This window comes from Castor canadensis, chromosome 10 (genome assembly GCF_047511655.1).
Source record: "Castor canadensis chromosome 10, mCasCan1.hap1v2, whole genome shotgun sequence".
Lineage (NCBI taxonomy): Eukaryota > Metazoa > Chordata > Mammalia > Rodentia > Castoridae > Castor > Castor canadensis.
Window position 1 is genome coordinate 89074549 of NC_133395.1, and position 24439 is coordinate 89098987.

The following is a 24439-nucleotide window of genomic DNA, read 5'->3' on the forward strand; positions in this document are numbered from 1 at the left end:
ACCTCAGGTGCCGGGACCCTCTGCTCCGCCTTGGAAAACCCACCTTCTGCAATGTATGCCCAACGCAATCAGGCCGAGCAGATTGACCCCCTCGGCCCGGCCCCAGTGTGTGATGGGGCTCTGTGCGTGAGGGCTTGCTCTTCCCCACCTACACCAGGCACGGCATCTAACACACACACACACACACACACACACCACGCAGAGACACCCAGACAACGCACGCACGCACGGGGACGCACCCTCCTCTCCCCCACCCCACACACGAGCAGCCGAAGGACAAGAGGGTATGGCTGGGGCCTGAGCGGGAACAAGCGAAGCCTTGGTTTGCGGCCCCTCGGCCAACTGCATCAGGATTTTTGTCTGGGCTCGGAGGCCAGAGGATCTCTGCCATTTGCTAGCAGGGCCAGGGATGGCAGGAGGGTGGGTACGGGGCTCAGCCAGGGCCAGTTCTGCTGGCACGATCCTGTAGCACGTGGCCGCGTAGCACGGGGCCGGGTCTGAAGGAGGCCAAGCAGGGGCACAAGACCCAGCAGCGGCACAGGGAAGAGGCCCAGGGCACCCAGGAGCAGACGAGACCCGGGAGTCGTGCGTGCTTGGCGTGGCCGCGGGCCCCGTGACGCCCGAGGACTCGAGTGCTCAGCCCCGTGTAGTGGCCGCGAAGGCCTGCCTGGGAGAAACGCCCCGGGAGGCCGGCAGGAACCCGGGATCGGAAGGGATGTGGAGGGGCCCCGGGTCGGAGGAGATGGCTTTGGCTGTGTTTGGTTTTGTTTCTTCTTCCCAAGATCCCGGGTGTGAAAGGGGCCAGAGGTGAAGTCCTGGGCTGTAAAGCCTCACGATTCAGCCCCGCAGCCCCAGGCCCTGAGTGTGGAGGAGGGCGGAGCGGGTCGGCGAAGGGCGCGGCTGCCGTTTTCCTGATGGGCTGGAGGGGCAGTGGCGCTTTCCGGACGAAGAGGACCGGAAGGGTCCCCGAGACCTCCGCTGGGAGCCACGCACCCACCCAAGGATACGGCTCCAGGAGGCGACGGAGGAGGGCGGCTGCTTGCCCTGGCCCGAGCTGGGCGTCCCCCGCCTTGGCCACAGCAGTGAACATTCCCAGAAGAACAAGCGCCCGAGGGCACTGAGAAATTTTCCCCCGAGAAAACTTGACCCTCGTCCTGGCAGCAGGACACCTCGGGAAGAAAGCCACCCAGCGGCCACCTGGGCGAGACCGGCTGCCCGAGCAGGCGCGCGGGGCCTCTGGCCGCTGGCCCCGGGCTGCCAGCCCCCACCCGGACTCCCAGCCGTGCCAGGAGAGCAGCGTGGAGACGCACGCCGGGGCCCTCGGCAGGCTCTTGGGGCTCCCGGAGGCGGCGGCTAGCGTCTACGGCCATACCACCCAGAACGCGCCCGATCTCGTCTGATCTCGGAAGCTAAGCAGGGTCGGGCCTGGTTAGTACTTGGATGGCAGACCGCCTGGGAATACCGGGTGCTGTAGGCTTTTGCTCCTCCCTCCCTCGCTGCTCCTTTTGTCTTCAGGGACTTCGCCACCACCCCCCCCACCACCACCACCACCCCCAGCACCACCACCACCACCACCACAACGACCCACCGTGACCACGACCCCGACCCCGTCCGGGCCACCCGCCAGACCCACGCACACCGAATCCTCACAGCTACGTCCCCGAATCCTCTCCCCTCCCCACACTCTCCTGGGGCGCGCGCCCGCGACACGGGTCACCAGCGAGGTTGGTCCCAGGCCACGTTGGGGACCGCTCCCCAACTGCCCTCCAGGCGGGCGGGGAGGGACATGCGGAAGCCATGAGAAAGTGGGTCCTGCACCCCAGCGGGCCCCACAGCGGGACGCGCCACAACTGGGCTCGCCACAAGGTGGTGCACTGGGTCCAGGGCAAGACGCCAGGGGACAGAGAAGCAGGGAACCTCAGTCGGGTGCTGCTCCACGTCGCGCTCCGTCGCTCAACCCAAGACAGGGCAGCCAGCGCGCGACCTCTACGTGGGATCCCGCCTCCCACGGCAGAGCCTGCGGTCACAGGGACAGAGGGCGCAGGCCGCCAGAGCTCCGGATGCCAGCGGCAGCTCCCCGTCCCGCTCAAAGGGAGGGAGGGCCGCCGCTGGCGCCCAGTCGCCTGTGCCACCCTCCGGGTCTCAAAGCACTCCTCAGTCAGCTCAAGGACCGGAGCCACCTGGCCTTCGGGGTCACATGGGCTTGGGCACGACGGAAGGGACCGCTTGCCCCCGTGGAACAGACATTCTCCCCGTGGACAACCTCAGGTGCCGGGACCCTCTGCTCCGCCTTGGAAAACCCACCTTCTGCAATGTATGCCCAACGCAATCAGGCCGAGCAGATTGACCCCCTCGGCCCGGCCCCAGTGTGTGATGGGGCTCTGTGCGTGAGGGCTTGCTCTTCCCCACCTACACCAGGCACGGCATCTAACACACACACACACACACACACACCCACACACACACACACACACCACGCAGAGACACCCAGACCACGCACGCATGCACGGGGACACACCCTCCTCTCCCCCACCCCACACACGAGCAGCCGAAGGACAAGAGGGTATGGCTGGGGCCTGAGCGGGAACAAGCGAAGCCTTGGTTTGCGGCCCCTCGGCCAACTGCATCAGGATTTTTGTCTGGGCTCGGAGGCCAGAGGATCTCTGCCATTTGCTAGCAGGGCCAGGGATGGCAGGAGGGTGGGTACGGGGCTCAGCCAGGGCCAGTTCTGCTGGCACGATCCTGTAGCACGTGGCCACGTAGCACGGGGCCGGGTCTGAAGGAGGCCAAGCAGGGGCACAAGACCCAGCAGCGGCACAGGGAAGAGGCCCAGGGCACCCAGGAGCAGACGAGACCCGGGAGTCGTGCGTGCTTGGCGTGGCCGCGGGCCCGTGACGCCCGAGGACGCGAATGCTCAGCCCCGTGTAGTGGCCGCGAAGGCCTGCCTGGGAGAAAAGCCCTGGGAGGCCGGCAGGAACCCGGGATCGGAAGGGATTTGGAGGGGCCCCGGGTCGGAGGAGATGGCTTTGGCTGTGTTTGGTTTTGTTTCTTCTTCCCAAGATCCCGGGTGTGAAAGGGGCCAGAGGTGAGGTCCTGGGCTGAAAAGCTTCACGATTCAGCCCCGCAGCCCCAGGCCCTGAGTGTGGAGGAGGGCGGAGCGGGTCGGCGAAGGGCGCGGCTGCCGTTTTCCTGATGGGCTGGAGGGGCAGTGGCGCTTTCCGGACGAAGAGGACAGGAAGGGACCCCGAGACCTCCGCTGGGAGCCACGCACACACCCAAGTATACGGCTCCAGGAGGCGACGGAGGAGGGCGGCTGCTTGCCCTGGCCCGAGCTGTGCGTCCCCCGCCTTGGCCACAGCAGTGAACATTCCCAGAAGAACAAGCGCCCGAGAGCACTGAGAAATTTTCCCCCGAGAAAACTTGACCCTCGTCCTGGCAGCAGGACACCTCGGGAAGAAAGCCACCCAGCGGCCACCTGGGCGAGACCGGCTGCCCGAGCAGGCGCGCGGGGCCTCTGGCCGCTGGCCCCGGGCTGCCAGCCCCCACCCGGACTCCCAGCCGTGCCAGGAGAGCAGCGTGGAGACGCACGCCGGGGCCCTCGGTAGGCTCTTGGGGCTCCCGGAGGCGGCGGCTAGCGTCTACGGCCATACCACCCTGAACGCGCCCGATCTCGTCTGATCTCGGAAGCTAAGCAGGGTCGGGCCTGGTTAGTACTTGGATGGGAGACCGCCTGGGAATACCGGGTGCTGTAGGCTTTTGCTCCTCCCTCCCTCGCTGCTCCTTTTGTCTTCGGGGACTTCGCCACCACCCCCCCCACCACCACCACCCCCAGCACCACCACCACCACCACCACAACGACCCACCGTGACAACGACCCCGACCCCGTCTGGGCCATCCGCCAGACCCACGCACACCGAATCCTCACAGCTACGTCCCCGAATCCTCTCCCCCCCCACACTCTCCTGGGGCGCGTGCCCGCGACACGGGTAACCAGCGAGGTTGGTCCCAGGCCACGTTGGGGACCGCTCCCCAACTGCCCTCCAGGCGGGCGGGGAGGGACGTGCGGAAGCCATGAGAAAGTGGGTCCTGCACCCCTGCGGGCCCCACAGCGGGACGCGCCACACCTGGGCTCGCCACAAGGTGGTGCACTGGGTCCAGGGCAAGACGCCAGGGGACAGAGAAGCAGGGAGCCTCAGTCGGGTGCTGCTCCACGTCGCGCTCCGTCGCTCAACCCAAGACAGGGCAGCCAGCGCGCGACCTCTACGTGGGATCCCGCCTCCCACGGCAGAGCCTGCGGTCACAGGGACAGAGGGCGCAGGCCGCCAGAGCTCCGGATGCCAGCGGCAGCTCCCCGTCCCGCTCAAAGGGAGGGAGTGCCGCCGCTGGCGCCCAGTCGCCTGTGCCACCCTCCGGGTCTCAAAGCACTCCTCAGTCAGCTCAAGGACCGGGGCCACCTGGCCTTCGGGGTCACATGGGCTTGGGCACGACGGAAGGGACCGCTTGCCCCCGTGGAACAGACATTCTCCCCGTGGACAACCTCAGGTGCCGGGACCCTCTGCTCCGCCTTGGAAAACCCACCTTCTGCAATGTGTGCCCAACGCAATCAGGCCGAGCAGATTGACCCCCTCGGCCCGGCCCCAGTGTGTGATGGGGCTCTGTGCGTGAGGGCTTGCTCTTCCCCACCTACACCAGGCACGGCATCTAACACACACACACACACACACACACACACACACACACCACGCAGAGACACCCAGACCACGCACGCACGCACGGGGACGCACCCTCCTCTCCCCCACCCCACACACGAGCAGCCGAAGGACAAGAGGGTATGGCTGGGGCCTGAGCGGGAACAAGCGAAGCCTTGGTTTGCGGCCCCTCGGCCATCTGCATCAGGATTTTTGTCTGGGCTCGGAGGCCAGAGGATCTCTGCCATTTGCTAGCAGGGCCAGGGATGGCAGGAGGGTGGGTACGGGGCTCAGCGAGGGCCAGTTCTGCTGGCACGATCCTGTAGCACGTGGCCGCGTAGCACGGGGCCGGGTCTGATGGAGGCCAAGCAGGGGCACAAGACCCAGCAGCGGCACAGGGAAGAGGCCCAGGGCACCCAGGAGCAGACGAGACCCGGGAGTCGTGCGTGCTTGGCGTGGCCGCGGGCCCCGTGATGCCCGAGGACTCGAGTGCTCAGCCCCGTGTAGTGGCCGCGAAGGCCTGCCTGGGAGAAACGCCCCGGGAGGCCGGCAGGAACCCGGGATCGGAAGGGATGTGGAGGGGCCCCGGGTCGGAGGAGATGGCTTTGGCTGTGTTTGGTTTTGTTTCTTCTTCCCAAGATCCCAGGTGTGAAAGGGGCCAGAGGTGAAGTCCTGGGCTGGAAAGCCTCACGATTCAGCCCCGCAGCCCCAGGCCCTGAGTGTGGAGGAGGGCGGAGCGGGTCGGCGAAGGGCGCGGCTGCCGTTTTCCTGATGGGCTGGAGGGGCAGTGGCGCTTTCCGGACGAAGAGGACCGGAAGGGTCCCCGAGACCTCCGCTGGGAGCCACGCACCCACCCAAGGATACGGCTCCAGGAGGCGACGGAGGAGGGCGGCTGCTTGCCCTGGCCCGAGCTGTGCGTCCCCCGCCTTGGCCACAGCAGTGGACATTCCCAGAAGAACAAGCGCCCGAGAGCACTGAGAAATTTTCCCCCGAGAAAACTTGACCCTCGTCCTGGCAGCAGGACACCTCGGGAAGAAAGCCACCCAGCGGCCACCTGGGCGAGACCGGCTGCCCGAGCAGGCGCGCGGGGCCTCTGGCCGCTGGCCCCGGGCTGCCAGCCCCCACCCGGACTCCCAGCCGTGCCAGGAGAGCAGCGTGGAGACGCACGCCGGGGCCCTCGGCAGGCTCTTGGGGCTCCCGGAGGCGGCGGCTAGCGTCTACGGCCATACCACCCTGAACGCGCCCGATCTCGTCTGATCTCGGAAGCTAAGCAGGGTCGGGCCTGGTTAGTACTTGGATGGGAGACCGCCTGGGAATACCGGGTGCTGTAGGCTTTTGCTCCTCCCTCCCTCGCTGCTCCTTTTGTCTTCGGGGACTTCGCCACCACCCCCCCCACCACCACCACCACCCCCAGCACCACCACCACCACCACCACCACAACGACCCACCGTGACCACGACCCCGACCCCGTCCGGGCCACCCGCCAGACCCACGCACACCGAATCCTCACAGCTACATCCCCGAATCCTCTCCCCTCCCCACACTCTCCTGTGGCGCGCGCCCGCGACCCGGGTCACCAGCGAGGTTGGTCCCAGGCCACGTTGGGGACCGCTCCCCAACTGCCCTCCAGGCGGGCGGGGAGGGACGTGCGGAAGCCATGAGAAAGTGGGTCCTGCACCCCAGCGGGCCCCACAGCGGGACGCGCCACACCTGGGCTCGCCACAAGGTGGTGCACTGGGTCCAGGGCAAGACGCCAGGGGACAGAGAAGCAGGGAGCCTCAGTCGGGTGCTGCTCCACGTCGCGCTCCGTCGCTCAACCCAAGACAGGGCAGCCAGCGCGCGACCTCTACGTGGGATCCCGCCTCCCACGGCAGAGCCTGCGGTCACAGGGACAGAGGGCGCAGGCCGCCAGAGCTCCGGATACCAGCGGCAGCTCCCCGTCCCGCTCAAAGGGAGGGAGGTCCGCCGCTGGCGCCCAGTCGCCTGTGCCACCCTCCGGGTCTCAAAGCACTCCTCAGTCAGCTCAAGGACCGGGGCCACCTGGCCTTCGGGGTCACATGGGCTTGGGCACGACGGAAGGGACCGCTTGCCCCCGTGGAACAGACATTCTCCCCGTGGACAACCTCAGGTGCCGGGACCCTCTGCTCCGCCTTGGAAAACCCACCTTCTGCAATGTATGCCCAACGCAATCAGGCCGAGCAGATTGACCCCTCGGCCCGGCCCCAGTGTGTGATGGGGCTCTGTGAGTGAGGGCTTGCTCTTCCCCACCTACACCAGGCACGGCATCTAACACACACACACACACACACACACACACACACACACACCACGCAGAGACACCCAGACCACGCACGCACGCACGGGGACGCACCCTCCTCTCCCCCACCCCACACACGAGCAGCCGAAGGACAAGAGGGTATGGCTGGGGCCTGAGCGGGAACAAGCGAAGCCTTGGTTTGCGGCCCCTCGGCCAACTGCATCAGGATTTTTGTCTGGGCTCGGAGGCCAGAGGATCTCTGCCATTTGCTAGCAGGGCCAGGGATGGCAGGAGGGTGGGTACGGGGCTCAGTCAGGGCCAGTTCTGCTGGCACGATCCTGTAGCACGTGGCCGCGTAGCACGGGGTCGGGTCTGAAGGAGGCCAAGCAGGGGCACAAGACCCAGCAGCGGCACAGGGAAGAGGCCCAGGGCACCCAGGAGCAGACGAGACCCGGGAGTCGTGCGTGCTTGGCGTGGCCGCGGGCCCCGTGACGCCCGAGGACTCGAGTGCTCAGCCCCGTGTAGTGGCCGCGAAGGCCTGCCTGGGAGAAACGCCCCGGGAGGCCGGCAGGAACCCGGGATCGGAAGGGATGTGGAGGGGCCCCGGGTCGGAGGAGATGGCTTTGGCTGTGTTTGGTTTTGTTTCTTCTTCCCAAGATCCCGGGTGTGAAAGGGGCCAGAGGTGAAGTCCTGGGCTGGAAAGCCTCACGATTCAGCCCCGCAGCCCCAGGCCCTGAGTGTGGAGGAGGGCGGAGCGGGTCGGCGAAGGGCGCGGCTGCCGTTTTCCTGATGGGCTGGAGGGGCAGTGGCGCTTTCCGGACGAAGAGGACCGGAAGGGTCCCCGAGACCTCCGCTGGGAGCCACGCACCCACCCAAGGATACGGCTCCAGGAGGCGACGGAGGAGGGCGGCTGCTTGCCCTGGCCCGAGCTGTGCGTCCCCCGCCTTGGCCACAGCAGTGGACATTCCCAGAAGAACAAGCGCCCGAGAGCCCTGAGAAATTTTCCCCCGAGAAAACTTGACCCTCGTCATGGCAGCAGGACACCTCGGGAAGAAAGCCACCCAGCGGCCACCTGGGCGAGACCGGCTGCCCGAGCAGGCGCGCGGGGCCTCTGGCCGCTGGCCCCGGGCTGCCAGCCCCCACCCGGACTCCCAGCCGTGCCAGGAGAGCAGCGTGGAGACGCACGCCGGGGCCCTCGGCAGGCTCTTGGGGCTCCCGGAGGCGGCGGCTAGCGTCTACGGCCATACCACCCTGAACGCGCCCGATCTCGTCTGATCTCGGAAGCTAAGCAGGGTCGGGCCTGGTTAGTACTTGGATGGGAGACCGCCTGGGAATACCGGGTGCTGTAGGCTTTTGCTCCTCCCTCCCTCGCTGCTCCTTTTGTCTTCGGGGACTTCGCCACCACCCCCCCCCCACCACCACCACCCCCAGCACCACCACCACCACCACCACCACAACGACCCACCGTGACCACGACCCCGACCCCGTCCGGGCCACCCGCCAGACCCACGCACACCGAATCCTCACAGCTACGTCCCCGAATCCTCTCCCCTCCCCACACTCTCCTGTGGCACGCGTCCGCGACACGGGTCACCAGCGAGGTTGGTCCCAGGCCACGTTGGGGACCGCTCCCAAACTGCCCTCCAGGCGGGCGGGGAGGGACGTGCGGAAGCCATGAGAAAGTGGGTCCTGCACCCCAGCGGGCCCCACAGCGGGACGCGCCACACCTGGGCTCGCCACAAGGTGGTGCACTGGGTCCAGGGCAAGACGCCAGGGGACAGAGAAGCAGGGAGCCTCAGTCGGGTGCTGCTCCACGTCACGCTCCGTCGCTCAACCCAAGACAGGGCAGCCAGCGCGCGACCTCTACGTGGGATCCCGCCTCCCACGGCAGAGCCTGCGGTCACAGGGACAGAGGGCGCAGGCCGCCAGAGCTCCAGATGCCAGCGGCAGCTCCCCGTCCCGCTCAAAGGGAGGGAGGGCCGCCGCTGGCGCCCAGTCGCCTGTGCCACCCTCCGGGTCTCAAAGCACTCCTCAGTCAGCTCAAGGACCGGGGCCACCTGGCCTTCGGTGTCACATGGGCTTGGGCACGACGGAAGGGACCGCTTGCCCCCGTGGAACAGACATTCTCCCCGTGGACAACCTCAGGTGCCGGGACCCTCTGCTCCGCCTTGGAAAACCCACCTTCTGCAATGTATGCCCAACGCAATCAGGCCGAGCAGATTGACCCCCTCGGCCCGGCCCCAGTGTGTGATGGGGCTCTGTGCGTGAGGGCTTGCTCTTCCCCACCTACACCAGGCACGGCATCTAACACACACACACACACACACACACACCACGCAGAGACACCCAGACCACGCACGCACGCACGGGGACGCACCCTCCTCTCCCCCACCCCACACACGAGCAGCCGAAGGACAAGAGGGTATGGCTGGGGCCTGAGCGGGAACAAGCGAAGCCTTGGTTTGCGGCCCCTCGGCCAACTGCATCAGGATTTTTGTCTGGGCTCGGAGGCCAGAGGATCTCTGCCATTTGCTAGCAGGGCCAGGGATGGCAGGAGGGTGGGTACGGGGCTCAGCCAGGGCCAGTTCTGCTGGCACGATCCTGTAGCACGTGGCCGCGTAGCACGGGGCCGGGTCTGAAGGAGGCCAAGCAGGGGCACAAGACCCAGCAGCGGCACAGGGAAGAGGCCCAGGGCACCCAGGAGCAGACGAGACCCGGGAGTCGTGCGTGCTTGGCGTGGCCGCGGGCCCCGTGACGCCCGAGGACTCGAGTGCTCAGCCCCGTGTAGTGGCCGCGAAGGCCTGCCTGGGAGAAACGCCCCGGGAGGCCGGCAGGAACCCGGGATCGGAAGGGATGTGGAGGGGCCCCGGGTCGGAGGAGATGGCTTTGGCTGTGTTTGGTTTTGTTTCTTCTTCCCAAGATCCCGGGTGTGAAAGGGGCCAGAGGTGAAGTCCTGGGCTGGAAAGCCTCACGATTCAGCCCCGCAGCCCCAGGCCCTGAGTGTGGAGGAGGGCGGAGCGGGTCGGCGAAGGGCGCGGCTGCCATTTTCCTGATGGGCTGGAGGGGCAGTGGCGCTTTCCGGACGAAGAGGACCGGAAGGGTCCCCGAGACCTCCGCTGGGAGCCACGCACCCACCAAAGGATACGGCTCCAGGAGGCGACGGAGGAGGGCGGCTGCTTGCCCTGGCCCGAGCTGTGCGTCCCCCGCCTTGGCCACAGCAGTGGACATTCCCAGAAGAACAAGCGCCCGAGAGCACTGAGAAAGTTTCCCCCGAGAAAACTTGACCCTCGTCCTGGCAGCAGGACACCTCGGGAAGAAAGCCACCCAGCGGCCACCTGGGCGAGACCGGCTGCCCGAGCAGGCGTGCGGTGCCTCTGGCCGCTGGCCCCGGGCTGCCAGCCCCCACCCGGACTCCCAGCCGTGCCAGGAGAGCAGCGTGGAGACGCACGCCGGGGCCCTCGGCAGGCTCTTGGGGCTCCCGGAGGCGGCGGCTAGCGTCTACGGCCATACCACCCTGAACGCGCCCGATCTCGTCTGATCTCGGAAGCTAAGCAGGGTCGGGCCTGGTTAGTACTTGGATGGGAGACCGCCTGGGAATACCGGGTGCTGTAGGCTTTTGCTCCTCCCTCCCTCGCTGCTCCTTTTGTCTTCGGGGACTTCGCCACCACCCCCCCACCACCACCACCACCCCCAGCACCACCACCACCACCACCACCACAACGACCCACCGTGACCACGACCCCGACCCCGTCCGGGCCACCCGCCAGACCCACGCACACCGAATCCTCACAGCTACGTCCCCGAATCCTCTCCCCTCCCCACACTCTCCTGGGGCGCGCGCCCGCGACACGGGTCACCAGCGAGGTTGGTCCCAGGCCACGTTGGGGACCGCTCCCCAACTGCCCTCCAGGCGGGCGGGGAGGGACGTGCGGAAGCCATGAGAAAGTGGGTCCTGCACCCCAGCGGGCCCCACAGCGGGACGCGCCACACCTGGGCTCGCCACAAGGTGGTGCACTGGGTCCAGGGCAAGACGCCAGGGGACAGAGAAGCAGGGAGCCTCAGTCGGGTGCTGCTCCACGTCGCGCTCCGTCGCTCAACCCAAGACAGGGCAGCCAGCGCGCGACCTCTACGTGGGATCCCGCCTCCCACGGCAGAGCCTGCGGTCACAGGGACAGAGGGCGCAGGCCGCCAGAGCTCCGGATACCAGCGGCAGCTCCCCGTCCCGCTCAAAGGGAGGGAGGGCCGCCGCTGGCGCCCAGTCGCCTGTGCCACCCTCCGGGTCTCAAAGCACTCCTCAGTCAGCTCAAGGACCGGGGCCACCTGGCCTTCGGGGTCACATGGGCTTGGGCACGACGGAAGGGACCGCTTGCCCCCGTGGAACAGACATTCTCCCCGTGGACAACCTCAGGTGCCGGGACCCTCTGCTCCGCCTTGGAAAACCCACCTTCTGCAATGTATGCCCAACGCAATCAGGCCGAGCAGATTGACCCCCTCGGCCCGGCCCCAGTGTGTGATGGGGCTCTGTGCGTGAGGGCTTGCTCTTCCCCACCTACACCAGGCACGGCATCTAACACACACACACACACACACACACACACACACACACACCACGCAGAGACACCCAGACCACGCACGCACGCACGGGGACGCACCCTCCTCTCCCCCACCCCACACACGAGCAGCCGAAGGACAAGAGGGTATGGCTGGGGCCTGAGCGGGAACAAGCGAAGCCTTGGTTTGCGGCCCCTCGGCCAACTGCATCAGGATTTTTGTCTGGGCTCGGAGGCCAGAGGATCTCTGCCATTTGCTAGCAGGGCCAGGGATGGCAGGAGGGTGGGTACGGGGCTCAGTCAGGGCCAGTTCTGCTGGCACGATCCTGTAGCACGTGGCCGCGTAGCACGGGGTCGGGTCTGAAGGAGGCCAAGCAGGGGCACAAGACCCAGCAGCGGCACAGGGAAGAGGCCCAGGGCACCCAGGAGCAGACGAGACCCGGGAGTCGTGCGTGCTTGGCGTGGCCGCGGGCCCCGTGACGCCCGAGGACTCGAGTGCTCAGCCCCGTGTAGTGGCCGCGAAGGCCTGCCTGGGAGAAACGCCCCGGGAGGCCGGCAGGAACCCGGGATCGGAAGGGATGTGGAGGGGCCCCGGGTCGGAGGAGATGGCTTTGGCTGTGTTTGGTTTTGTTTCTTCTTCCCAAGATCCCGGGTGTGAAAGGGGCCAGAGGTGAAGTCCTGGGCTGGAAAGCCTCACGATTCAGCCCCGCAGCCCCAGGCCCTGAGTGTGGAGGAGGGCGGAGCGGGTCGGCGAAGGGCGCGGCTGCCGTTTTCCTGATGGGCTGGAGGGGCAGTGGCGCTTTCCGGACGAAGAGGACCGGAAGGGTCCCCGAGACCTCCGCTGGGAGCCACGCACCCACCCAAGGATACGGCTCCAGGAGGCGACGGAGGAGGGCGGCTGCTTGCCCTGGCCCGAGCTGTGCGTCCCCCGCCTTGGCCACAGCAGTGGACATTCCCAGAAGAACAAGCGCCCGAGAGCCCTGAGAAATTTTCCCCCGAGAAAACTTGACCCTCGTCATGGCAGCAGGACACCTCGGGAAGAAAGCACCCCAGCGGCCACCTGGGCGAGACCGGCTGCCCGAGCAGGCGCGCGGGGCCTCTGGCCGCTGGCCCCGGGCTGCCAGCCCCCACCCGGACTCCCAGCCGTGCCAGGAGAGCAGCGTGGAGACGCACGCCGGGGCCCTCGGCAGGCTCTTGGGGCTCCCGGAGGCGGCGGCTAGCGTCTACGGCCATACCACCCTGAACGCGCCCGATCTCGTCTGATCTCGGAAGCTAAGCAGGGTCGGGCCTGGTTAGTACTTGGATGGGAGACCGCCTGGGAATACCGGGTGCTGTAGGCTTTTGCTCCTCCCTCCCTCGCTGCTCCTTTTGTCTTCGGGGACTTCGCCACCACCCCCCCCCCACCACCACCACCCCCAGCACCACCACCACCACCACCACCACAACGACCCACCGTGACCACGACCCCGACCCCGTCCGGGCCACCCGCCAGACCCACGCACACCGAATCCTCACAGCTACGTCCCCGAATCCTCTCCCCTCCCCACACTCTCCTGTGGCACGCGTCCGCGACACGGGTCACCAGCGAGGTTGGTCCCAGGCCACGTTGGGGACCGCTCCCCAACTGCCCTCCAGGCGGGCGGGGAGGGACGTGCGGAAGCCATGAGAAAGTGGGTCCTGCACCCCAGCGGGCCCCACAGCGGGACGCGCCACACCTGGGCTCGCCACAAGGTGGTGCACTGGGTCCAGGGCAAGACGCCAGGGGACAGAGAAGCAGGGAGCCTCAGTCGGGTGCTGCTCCACGTCACGCTCCGTCGCTCAACCCAAGACAGGGCAGCCAGCGCGCGACCTCTACGTGGGATCCCGCCTCCCACGGCAGAGCCTGCGGTCACAGGGACAGAGGGCGCAGGCCGCCAGAGCTCCAGATGCCAGCGGCAGCTCCCCGTCCCGCTCAAAGGGAGGGAGGGCCGCCGCTGGCGCCCAGTCGCCTGTGCCACCCTCCGGGTCTCAAAGCACTCCTCAGTCAGCTCAAGGACCGGGGCCACCTGGCCTTCGGTGTCACATGGGCTTGGGCACGACGGAAGGGACCGCTTGCCCCCGTGGAACAGACATTCTCCCCGTGGACAACCTCAGGTGCCGGGACCCTCTGCTCCGCCTTGGAAAACCCACCTTCTGCAATGTATGCCCAACGCAATCAGGCCGAGCAGATTGACCCCCTCGGCCCGGCCCCAGTGTGTGATGGGGCTCTGTGCGTGAGGGCTTGCTCTTCCCCACCTACACCAGGCACGGCATCTAACACACACACACACACACACACACACACCACGCAGAGACACCCAGACCACGCACGCACGCACGGGGACGCACCCTCCTCTCCCCCACCCCACACACGAGCAGCCGAAGGACAAGAGGGTATGGCTGGGGCCTGAGCGGGAACAAGCGAAGCCTTGGTTTGCGGCCCCTCGGCCAACTGCATCAGGATTTTTGTCTGGGCTCGGAGGCCAGAGGATCTCTGCCATTTGCTAGCAGGGCCAGGGATGGCAGGAGGGTGGGTACGGGGCTCAGCCAGGGCCAGTTCTGCTGGCACGATCCTGTAGCACGTGGCCGCGTAGCACGGGGCCGGGTCTGAAGGCGGCCAAGCAGGGGCACAAGACCCAGCAGCGGCACAGGGAAGAGGCCCAGGGCACCCAGGAGCAGACGAGACCCGGGAGTCGTGCGTGCTTGGCGTGGCCGCGGGCCCCGTGACGCCCGAGGACTCGAGTGCTCAGCCCCGTGTAGTGGCCGCGAAGGCCTGCCTGGGAGAAACGCCCCGGGAGGCCGGCAGGAACCCGGGATCGGAAGGGATGTGGAGGGGCCCCGGGTCGGAGGAGATGGCTTTGGCTGTGTTTGGTTTTGTTTCTTCTTCCCAAGATCCCGGGTGTGAAAGGGGCCAGAGGTGAAGTCCTGGGCTGGAAAGCCTCACGATTCAGCCCCGCAGCCCCAGGCCCTGAGTGTGGAGGAGGGCGGAGCGGGTCGGCGAAGGGCGCGGCTGCCGTTTTCCTGATGGGCTGGAGGGGCAGTGGCGCTTTCCGGACGAAGAGGACCGGAAGGGTCCCCGAGACCTCCGCTGGGAGCCACGCACCCACCAAAGGATACGGCTCCAGGAGGCGACGGAGGAGGGCGGCTGCTTGCCCTGGCCCGAGCTGTGCGTCCCCCGCCTTGGCCACAGCAGTGGACATTCCCAGAAGAACAAGCGCCCGAGAGCACTGAGAAATTTTCCCCCGAGAAAACTTGACCCTCGTCCTGGCAGCAGGACACCTCGGGAAGAAAGCCACCCAGCGGCCACCTGGGCGAGACCGGCTGCCCGAGCAGGCGTGCGGTGCCTCTGGCCGCTGGCCCCGGGCTGCCAGCCCCCACCCGGACTCCCAGCCGTGCCAGGAGAGCAGCGTGGAGACGCACGCCGGGGCCCTCGGCAGGCTCTTGGGGCTCCCGGAGGCGGCGGCTAGCGTCTACGGCCATACCACCCTGAACGCGCCCGATCTCGTCTGATCTCGGAAGCTAAGCAGGGTCGGGCCTGGTTAGTACTTGGATGGGAGACCGCCTGGGAATACCGGGTGCTGTAGGCTTTTGCTCCTCCCTCCCTCGCTGCTCCTTTTGTCTTCGGGGACTTCGCCACCACCCCCCCACCACCACCACCACCCCCAGCACCACCACCACCACCACCACCACAACGACCCACCGTGACCACGACCCCGACCCCGTCCGGGCCACCCGCCAGACCCACGCACACCGAATCCTCACAGCTACGTCCCCGAATCCTCTCCCCTCCCCACACTCTCCTGGGGCGCGCGCCCGCGACACGGGTCACCAGCGAGGTTGGTCCCAGGCCACGTTGGGGACCGCTCCCCAACTGCCCTCCAGGCGGGCGGGGAGGGACGTGCGGAAGCCATGAGAAAGTGGGTCCTGCACCCCTTCGGGCCCCACAGCGGGACGCGCCACACCTGGGCTCGCCACAAGGTGGTGCACTGGGTCCAGGGCAAGACGCCAGGGGACAGAGAAGCAGGGAGCCTCAGTCGGGTGCTGCTCCACGTCGCGCTCCGTCGCTCAACCCAAGACAGGGCAGCCAGCGCGCGACCTCTACGTGGGATCCCGCCTCCCACGGCAGAGCCTGCGGTCACAGGGACAGAGGGCACAGGCCGCCAGAGCTCCGAATGCCAGCGGCAGCTCCCCGTCCCGCTCAAGGGAGGGAGGGCCGCCGCTGGCACCCAGTCGCCTGTGCCACCCTCCGGGTCTCAAAGCACTCCTCAGTCAGCTCAAGGACCGGGGCCACCTGGCCTTCGGGGTCACATGGGCTTGGGCACGACGGAAGGGACCGCTTGCCCCCGTGGAACAGACATTCTCCCCGTGGACAACCTCAGGTGCCGGGACCCTCTGCTCCGCCTTGGAAAACCCACCTTCTGCAATGTATGCCCAACGCAATCAGGCCGAGCAGATTGACCCCCTCGGCCCGGCCCCAGTGTGTGATGGGGCTCTGTGCGTGAGGGCTTGCTCTTCCCCACCTACACCAGGCACGGCATCTAAAACACACACACACACACACACACACCACGCAGAGACACCCAGACCACGGACGCACGCACGGGGACGCACCCTCCTCTCCCCAACCCCACACACGAGCAGCCGAAGGACAAGAGGGTATGGCTGGGGCCTGAGCGGGAACAAGCGAAGCCTTGGTTTGCGGCCCCTCGGACAACTGCATCAGGATTTTTGTCTGGGCTCGGAGGCCAGAGGATCTCTGCCATTTGCTAGCAGGGCCAGGGATGGCAGGAGGGTGGGTACGGGGCTCAGCCAGGGCCAGTTCTGCTGGCACGATCCTGTAGCACGTGGCCGCGTAGCACGGGGCCGGGTCTGAAGGAGGCCAAGCAGGGGCACAAGACCCAGCAGCGGCACAGGGAAGAGGCCCAGGGCACCCAGGAGCAGACGAGACCCGGGAGTCGTGCGTGCTTGGCGTGGCCGCGGGCCCCGTGACGCCCGAGGACTCGAGTGCTCAGCCCCGTGTAGTGGCCGCGAAGGCCTGCCTGGGAGAAACGCCCCGGGAGGCCGGCAGGAACCCGGGATCGGAAGGGATGTGGAGGGGCCCCGGGTCGGAGGAGATGGCTTTGGCTGTGTTTGGTTTTGTTTCTTCTTCCCAAGATCCCGGGTGTGAAAGGGGCCAGAGGTGAAGTCCTGGGCTGGAAAGCCTCACGATTCAGCCCCGCAGCCCCAGGCCCTGAGTGTGGAGGAGGGCGGAGCGGGTCGGCGAAGGGCGCGGCTGCCGTTTTCCTGATGGGCTGGAGGGGCAGTGGCGCTTTCCGGACGAAGAGGACCGGAAGGGTCCCCGAGACCTCCGCTGGGAGCCACACACCCACCCAAGGATACGGCTCCAGGAGGCGACGGAGGAGGGCGGCTTCTTGCCCTGGCCCGAGCTGTGCGTCCCCCGCCTTGGCCACAGCAGTGGACATTCCCAGAAGAACAAGCGCCCGAGAGCACTGAGAAATTTTCCCCCGAGAAAACTTGACCCTCGTCCTGGCAGCAGGACACCTCGGGAAGAAAGCCACCCAGCGGCCACCTGGGCGAGACCGGCTGCCCGAGCAGGCGCGCGGGGCCTCTGGCCGCTGGCCCCGGGCTGCCAGCCCCCACCCGGACTCCCAGCCTTGCCAAGAGAGCAGCGTGGAGATGCACGCCGGGGCCCTCGGCAGGCTCTTGGGGCTCCCGGAGGCGGCGGCTAGCTTCTACGGCCATACCACCCTGAACGCGCCCGATCTCGTCTGATCTCGGAAGCTAAGCAGGGTCGGGCCTGGTTAGTACTTGGATGGGGGACCGCCTGGGAATACCGGGTGCTGTAGGCTTTTGCTCCTCCCTCCCTCGCTGCTCCTTTTGTCTTCGGGGACTTCGCCACCACCCCCCCCACCACCACCACCACCCCCAGCACCACCACCACCACCACCACCACAACGACCCACCGTGACCACGACCCCGACCCCGTCCGGGCCACCCGCCAGACCCACGCACACCGAATCCTCACAGCTACGTCCCCGAATCCTCTCCCCTCCCCACACTCTCCTGGGGCGCGCGCCCGCGACACGGGTCACCAGCGAGGTTGGTCCCAGGCCACGTTGGGGACCGCTCCCCACCTGCCCTCCAGGCGGGCGGGGAGGGACGTGCGGAAGCCATGAGAAAGTGGGTCCTGCACCCCAGCGGGCCCCACAGCGGGACGCGCCACACCTGGGCTCGCCACAAGGTGGTGCACTGGGTCCAGGGCAAGACGCCAGGGGACAGAGAAGCAGGGAGCCTCAGTCGGGTGCTGCTCCACGTCGCGCTCCGTCGCTCAATCCAAGACAGGGCAGCCAGCGCGGGACCTCTACGTGGGATCCCGCCTCCCACGGCAGAGCCTGCGGTCACAGGGACAGAGGGCGCAGGCCGCCAGAGCTCCGGATGCCAGCGGCAGCTCCCAGTCCCGCTCAAAGGGAGGGAGGGCCGCCGCTGGCGCCCAGTCGCCTGTGCCACCCTCCGGGTCTCAAAGCACTCCTCAGTCAGCTCAAGGACCGGGGCCACCTGGCCTTCGGGGTCACATGGGCTTGGGCACGACGGAAGGGACCGCTTGCCCCCGTGGAACAGACATTCTCCCCGTGGACAACCTCAGGTGCCGGGACCCTCTGCTCCGCCTTGGAAAACCCACCTTCTGCAATGTATGCCCAACGCAATCAGGCCGAGCAGATTGACCCCCTCGGCCCGGCCCCAGTGTGTGATGGGGCTCTGTGCGTGAGGGCTTGCTCTTCCCCACCTACACCAGGCACGGCATCTAACACACACACACACACACACACACACCAGGCAGAGACACCCAGACCACGCACGCACGCACGGGGATGCACCCTCCTATCCCCCACCCCACACACGAGCAGCCGAAGGACAAGAGGGTATGGCTGGGGCCTGAGCGGGAACAAGCGAAGCCTTGGTTTGCGGCCCCTCGGCCAACTGCATCAGGATTTTTGTCTGGGCTCGGAGGCCAGAGGATCTCTGCCATTTGCTAGCAGGGCCAGGGATGGCAGGAGGGTGGGTACGGGGCTCAGCCAGGGCCAGTTCTGCTGGCACGATCCTGTAGCACGTGGCCACGTAGCACGGGGCCGGGTCTGAAGGAGGCCAAGCAGGGGCACAAGACCCAGCAGCGGCACAGGGAAGAGGCCCAGGGCACCCAGGAGCAGACGAGACCCGGGAGTCGTGCGTGCTTGGCGTGGCCGCGGGCCCCGTGACGCCCGAGGACTCGAGTGCTCAGCCCCGTGTAGTGGCCGCGAAGGCCTGCCTGGGAGAAACGCCCCGGGAGGCCGGCAGGAACCCGGGATCGGAAGGGATGTGGAGGGGCCCCGGGTCGGAGGAGATGGCTTTGGCTGTGTTTGGTTTTGTTTCTTCTTCCCAAGATCCCGGGTGTGAAAGGGGCCAGAGGTGAAGTCCTGGGCTGGAAAGCCTCACGATTCAGCCCCGCAGCCCCAGGCCCTGAGTGTGGAGGAGGGCGGAGCGGGTCGGCGAAGGGCGCGGCTGCCGTTTTCCTGATGGGCTGGAGGGGCAGTGGCGCTTTCCGGACGAAGAGGACCGGAAGGGTCCCCGAGACCTCCGCTGGGAGCCACGCACCCACCCAAGGATACGGCTCCAGGAGGCGACGGAGGAGGGCGGCTGCTTGCCCTGGCCCGAGCTGTGCGTCCCCCGCCTTGGCCACAGCAGTGGACATTCCCAGAAGAACAAGCGCCCGAGAGCACTGAGAAATTTTCCCCCGAGAAAACTTGACCCTCGTCCTGGCAGCAGGACACCTCGGGAAGAAAGCCACCCAGCGGCCACCTGGGCGAGACCGGCTGCCCGAGCAGGCGCGCGGGGCCTCTGGCCGCTGGCCCCGGGCTGCCAGCCCCCACCCGGACTCCCAGCCGTGCCAGGAGAGCAGCGTGGAGACGCACGCCGGGGCCCTCGGCAGGCTCTTGGGGCTCCCGGAGGCGGCGGCTAGCGTCTACGGCCATACCACCCTGAACGCGCCCGATCTCGTCTGATCTCGGAAGCTAAGCAGGGTCGGGCCTGGTTAGTACTTGGATGGGAGACCGCCTGGGAGTACCGGGTGCTGTAGGCTTTTGCTCCTCCCTCCCTCGCTGCTCCTTTTGTCTTCGGGGACTTCGCCACCACCCCCCCCACCACCACCACCACCCCCAGCACCACCACCACCACCACCACCACAACGACCCACCGTGACCACGACCCCGACCCCGTCCGGGCCACCCGCCAGACCCACGCACACCGAATCCTCACAGCTACGTCCCCGAATCCTCTCCCCTCCCCACACTCTCCTGGGGCGCGCGCCCGCGACACGGGTCACCAGCGAGGTTGGTCCCAGGCCACGTTGGGGACGGCTCCCCAACTGCCCTCCAGGCGGGCGGGGAGGGACGTGCGGAAGCCATGAGAAAGTGGGTCCTGCACCCCAGCGGACCCCACAGCGGGACGCGCCACACCTGGGCTCGCCACAAGGTGGTGCACTGGGTCCAGGGCAAGACGCCAGGGGACAGAGAAGCAGGGAGCCTCAGTCGGGTGCTGCTCCACGTCGCGCTCCGTCGCTCAACCCAAGACAGGGCAGCCAGCGCGCGACCTCTACGTGGGATCCCGCCTCCCACGTCAGAGCCTGCGGTCACAGGGACAGAGGGCGCAGGCCGCCAGAGCTCCGGATGCCAGCGGCAGCTCCCCGTCCCGCTCAAAGGGTGGGAGGGCCGCCGCTGGCGCCCAGTCGCCTGTGCCACCCTCCGGGTCTCAAAGCACTCCTCAGTCAGCTCAAGGACCGGGGCCACCTGGCCTTCGGGGTCACATGGGCTTGGGCACGACGGAAGGGACCGCTTGCCCCTGTGGAACAGACATTTTCCCCGTGGACAACCTCAGGTGCCGGGACCCTCTGCTCCGCCTTGGAAAACCCACCTTCTGCAATGTATGCCCAACGCAATCAGGCCGAGCAGATTGACCCCCTCGGCCCGGCCCCAGTGTGTGATGGGGCTCTGTGCGTGAGGGCTTGCTCTTCCCCACCTACACCAGGCACGGCATCTAACACACACACACACACACACACACACACACACACCACGCAGAGACACCCAGACCACGCACGCACGCACGGGGACGCACCCTCCTCTCCCCCACCCCACACACGAGCAGCCGAAGGACAAGAGGGTATGGCTGGGGCCTGAGCGGGAACAAGCGAAGCCTTGGTTTGCGGCCCCTCGGCCAACTGCATCAGGATTTTTGTATGGGCTCGGAGGCCAGAGGATCTCTGCCATTTGCTAGCAGGGCCAGGGATGGCAGGAGGGTGGGTACGGGGCTCAGCCAGGGCCAGTTCTGCTGGCAAGATCCTGTAGCACGTGGCCGCGTAGCACGGGGCCGGGTCTGAAGGAGGCCAAGCAGGGGCACAAGACCCAGCAGCGGCACAGGTAAGAGGCCCAGGACACCCAGGAGCAGACGAGACCCGGGAGTCGTGCGTGCTTGGCGTGGCCGTGGGCCCCGTGATGCACGAGGACTCGAGTGCTCAGCCCCGTGTAGTGGCCGTGAAGGCCTGCCTGGGAGAAACGCCCCGGGAGGCCGGCAGGAACCCGGGATCGGAAGGGATGTGGAGGGGCCCCGGGTCGGAGGAGATGGCTTTGTCTGTGTTTGGTTTTGTTTCTTCTTCCCAAGATCCCGGGTGTGAAAGGGGCCAGAGGTGAAGTCCTGGGCTGGAAAGCCTCACGATTCAGCCCCGCAGCCCCAGGCCCTGAGTGTGGAGGAGGGCGGAGCGGGTCGGCGAAGGGCGCGGCTGCCGTTTTCCTGATGGGCTGGAGGGGCAGTGGCGCTTTCCGGACGAAGAGGACCAGAAGGGTCCCCGAGACCTCCGCTGGGAGCCACGCACCCACCCAAGGATACGGCTCCAGGAGGCGACGGAGGAGGGCGGCTGCTTGCCCTGGCCCGAGCTGTGCGTCCCCCGCCTTGGCCACAGCAGTGGACATTTCCAGAAGAACAAGCGCCCGAGAGCACTGAGAAATTTTCCCCCGAGAAAACTTGACCCTCGTCCTGGCAGCAGGACACCTCGGGAAGAAAGCCACCCAGCGGCCACCTGGGCGAGACCGGCTGCCCGAGCAGGCGCGCGGGGCCTCTGGCCGCTGGCCCCGGGCTGCCAGCCCCCACCCGGACTCCCAGCCGTGCCAGGAGAGCAGCGTGGAGACGCACGCTGGGGCCCTCGGCAGGCTCTTGGGGCTCCCGGAGGCGGCGGCTAGCGTCTACGGCCATACCACCCTGAACGCGCCCGATCTCGTCTGATCTCGGAAGCTAAGCAGGGTCGGGCCTGGTTAGTACTTGGATGGGGGACCGCCTGGGAATACCGGGTGCTGTAGGCTTTTGCTCCTCCCTCCCTCGCTGCTCCTTTTGTCTTCGGGGACTTCGCCACCACCCCCCCCACCACCACCACCACCCCCAGCACCACCACCACCACCACCACCACAACGACCCACCGTGACCACGACCCCGACCCCGTCCGGGCCACCCGCCAGACCCACGCACACCGAATCCTCACAGCTACGTCCCCGAATCCTCTCCCCTCCCCACACTCTCCTGGGGCGCGCGCCCGTGACACGGGTCACCAGCGAGGTTGGTCCCAGGCCACGTTGGGGACCGCTCCCCAACTGCCCTCCAGGTGGGCGGGGAGGGACGTGCGGAAGCCATGAGAAAGTGGGTCCTGCACACCAGCGGGCCCCACAGCGGGACGCGCCACACCTGGGCTCGCCACAAGGTGGTGCACTGGGTCCAGGGCAAGACGCCAGGGGACAGAGAAGCAGGGAGCCTCAGTCGGGTGCTGCTCCACGTCGCGCTCCGTCGCTCAACCCAAGACAGGGCAGCCAGCGTGCGACCTCTACGTGGGATCCCGCCTCCCACGGCAGAGCCTGCGGTCACAGGGACAGAGGGCGCAGGCCGCCAGAGCTCCGGATGCCAGCGGCAGCTCCCCGTCCCGCTCAAAGGGAGGGAGGGCCGCCGCTGGCGCCCAGTCGCCTGTGCCACCCTCCGGGTCTCAAAGCACTCCTCAGTCAGCTCAAGGACCGGGGCCACCTGGACTTCGGGGTCACATGGGCTTGGGCACGACGGAAGGGACCGCTTGCCCCCGTGGAACAGACATTCTCCCCGTGGACAACCTCAGGTGCCGGGACCCTCTGCTCCGCCTTGGAAAACCCACCTTCTGCAATGTATGCCCAACGCAATCAGGCCGAGCAGATTGACCCCCTCGGCCCGGCCCCAGTGTGTGATGGGGCTCTGTGCGTGAGGGCTTGCTCTTCCCCACCTACACCAGGCACGGCATCTAACACACACACACACACACACACACACACACACCACGCAGAGACACCCAGACCACGCACGCACGCACGGGGACGCACCCTCCTCTCCCCCACCCCACACACGAGCAGCCGAAGGACAAGAGGGTATGGCTGGGGCCTGAGCGGGAACAAGCGAAGCCTTGGTTTGCGGCCCCTCGGCCAACTGCATCAGGATTTTTGTCTGGGCTCGGAGGCCAGAGGATCTCTGCCATTTGCTAGCAGGGCCAGGGATGGCAGGAGGGTGGGTACGGGGCTCAGCCAGGGCCAGTTCTGCTGGCATGATCCTGTAGCACGTGGCCGCGTAGCACGGGGTCGGGTCTGAAGGAGGCCAAGCAGGGGCACAAGACCCAGCAGCGGCACAGGGAAGAGGCCCAGGGCACCCAGGAGCAGACGAGACCCGGGAGTCGTGCGTGCTTGGCGTGGCCGCGGGCCCCGTGACGCCCGAGGACTCGAGTGCTCAGCCCCGTGTAGTGGCCGTGAAGGCCTGCCTGGGAGAAACGCCCCGGGAGGCCGGCAGGAACCCGGGATCGGAAGGGATGTGGAGGGGCCCCGGGTCGGAAGAGATGGCTTTGGCTGTGTTTGGTTTTGTTTCTTCTTCCCAAGATCCCGGGTGTGAAAGGGGCCAGAGGTGAAGTCCTGGGCTGGAAAGCCTCACGATTCAGCCCCGCAGCCCCAGGCCCTGAGTGTGGAGGAGGGCGGAGCGGGTCGGCGAAGGGCGCGGCTGCCGTTTTCCTGATGGGCTGGAGGGGCAGTGGCGCTTTCCGGACGAAGAGGGCCGGAAGGGTCCCCGAGACCTCCGCTGGGAGCCACGCACCCACCCAAGGATACGGCTCCAGGAGGCGACGGAGGAGGGCGGCTGCTTGCCCTGGCCCGAGCTGTGCGTCCCCCGCCTTGGCCACAGCAGTGGACATTCCCAGAAGAACAAGCGCCCGAGAGCACTGAGAAATTTTCCCCCGAGAAAACTTGACCCTCGTCCTGGCAGCAGGACACCTCGGGAAGAAAGCCACCCAGCGGCCACCTGGGCGAGACCGGCTGCCCGAGCAGGCGCGCGGGGCCTCTGGCCGCTGGCCCCGGGCTGCCAGCCCCCACCCGGACTCCCAGCCGTGCCAGGAGAGCAGCGTGGAGACGCACGCCGGGGCCCTCGGCAGGCTCTTGGGGCTCCCGGAGGCGGCGGCTAACGTCTACGGCCATACCACCCTGAACGCGCCCGATCTCGTCTGATCTCGGAAGCTAAGCAGGGTCGGGCCTGGTTAGTACTTGGATGGGAGACCGCCTGGGAATACCGGGTGCTGTAGGCTTTTGCTCCTCCCTCCCTCGCTGCTCCTTTTGTCTTCGGGGACTTCACCACCACCCCCCCACCACCACCACCACCCCCAGCACCACCACCACCACCACCACAACGACCCACCGTGACCACGACCCCGACCCCGACCGGGCCACCCGCCAGACCCACGCACACCGAATCCTCACAGCTACGTCCCCGAATCCTCTCCCCTCCCCACACTCTCCTGGGGCGCGCGCCCACGACACGGGTCACCAGCGAGGTTGGTCCCAGGCCACGTTGGGGAC

General features: G+C 67.4%; 11 non-coding genes across 11 annotated transcripts; all 11 read left to right on the forward strand.

The window, feature by feature from the left end:
• Nucleotides 1–1358: 1358 nt before the first annotated feature.
• LOC141412913 (5S ribosomal RNA) lies at nt 1359–1477 on the forward strand. The gene has a single exon (XR_012437755.1). It is a non-coding gene; the product is annotated as a 5S ribosomal RNA (ribosomal RNA).
• A 2159-nt stretch (nt 1478–3636) lies between these two features.
• On the forward strand, nt 3637–3755 carry LOC141412140 (5S ribosomal RNA). The gene has a single exon (XR_012436979.1). It is a non-coding gene; the product is annotated as a 5S ribosomal RNA (ribosomal RNA).
• A 2148-nt stretch (nt 3756–5903) lies between these two features.
• On the forward strand, nt 5904–6022 carry LOC141412141 (5S ribosomal RNA). Its single transcript, XR_012436980.1, has one exon. It is a non-coding gene; the product is annotated as a 5S ribosomal RNA (ribosomal RNA).
• A 2156-nt stretch (nt 6023–8178) lies between these two features.
• On the forward strand, nt 8179–8297 carry LOC141412142 (5S ribosomal RNA). Its single transcript, XR_012436981.1, has one exon. It is a non-coding gene; the product is annotated as a 5S ribosomal RNA (ribosomal RNA).
• Nucleotides 8298–10441: 2144 nt separating this feature from the next.
• On the forward strand, nt 10442–10560 carry LOC141412143 (5S ribosomal RNA). The gene has a single exon (XR_012436982.1). It is a non-coding gene; the product is annotated as a 5S ribosomal RNA (ribosomal RNA).
• Nucleotides 10561–12716: 2156 nt separating this feature from the next.
• Nucleotides 12717–12835, forward strand: LOC141412144 (5S ribosomal RNA). The gene has a single exon (XR_012436983.1). It is a non-coding gene; the product is annotated as a 5S ribosomal RNA (ribosomal RNA).
• Nucleotides 12836–14981: 2146 nt separating this feature from the next.
• LOC141412145 (5S ribosomal RNA) lies at nt 14982–15100 on the forward strand. The gene has a single exon (XR_012436984.1). It is a non-coding gene; the product is annotated as a 5S ribosomal RNA (ribosomal RNA).
• Nucleotides 15101–17243: 2143 nt separating this feature from the next.
• LOC141412636 (5S ribosomal RNA) lies at nt 17244–17362 on the forward strand. Its single transcript, XR_012437478.1, has one exon. It is a non-coding gene; the product is annotated as a 5S ribosomal RNA (ribosomal RNA).
• Nucleotides 17363–19507: 2145 nt separating this feature from the next.
• LOC141412477 (5S ribosomal RNA) lies at nt 19508–19626 on the forward strand. The gene has a single exon (XR_012437316.1). It is a non-coding gene; the product is annotated as a 5S ribosomal RNA (ribosomal RNA).
• A 2153-nt stretch (nt 19627–21779) lies between these two features.
• Nucleotides 21780–21898, forward strand: LOC141412407 (5S ribosomal RNA). Its single transcript, XR_012437247.1, has one exon. It is a non-coding gene; the product is annotated as a 5S ribosomal RNA (ribosomal RNA).
• Nucleotides 21899–24049: 2151 nt separating this feature from the next.
• LOC141412146 (5S ribosomal RNA) lies at nt 24050–24168 on the forward strand. The gene has a single exon (XR_012436985.1). It is a non-coding gene; the product is annotated as a 5S ribosomal RNA (ribosomal RNA).
• The last annotated feature ends 271 nt before the right edge of the window (nt 24169–24439 follow it).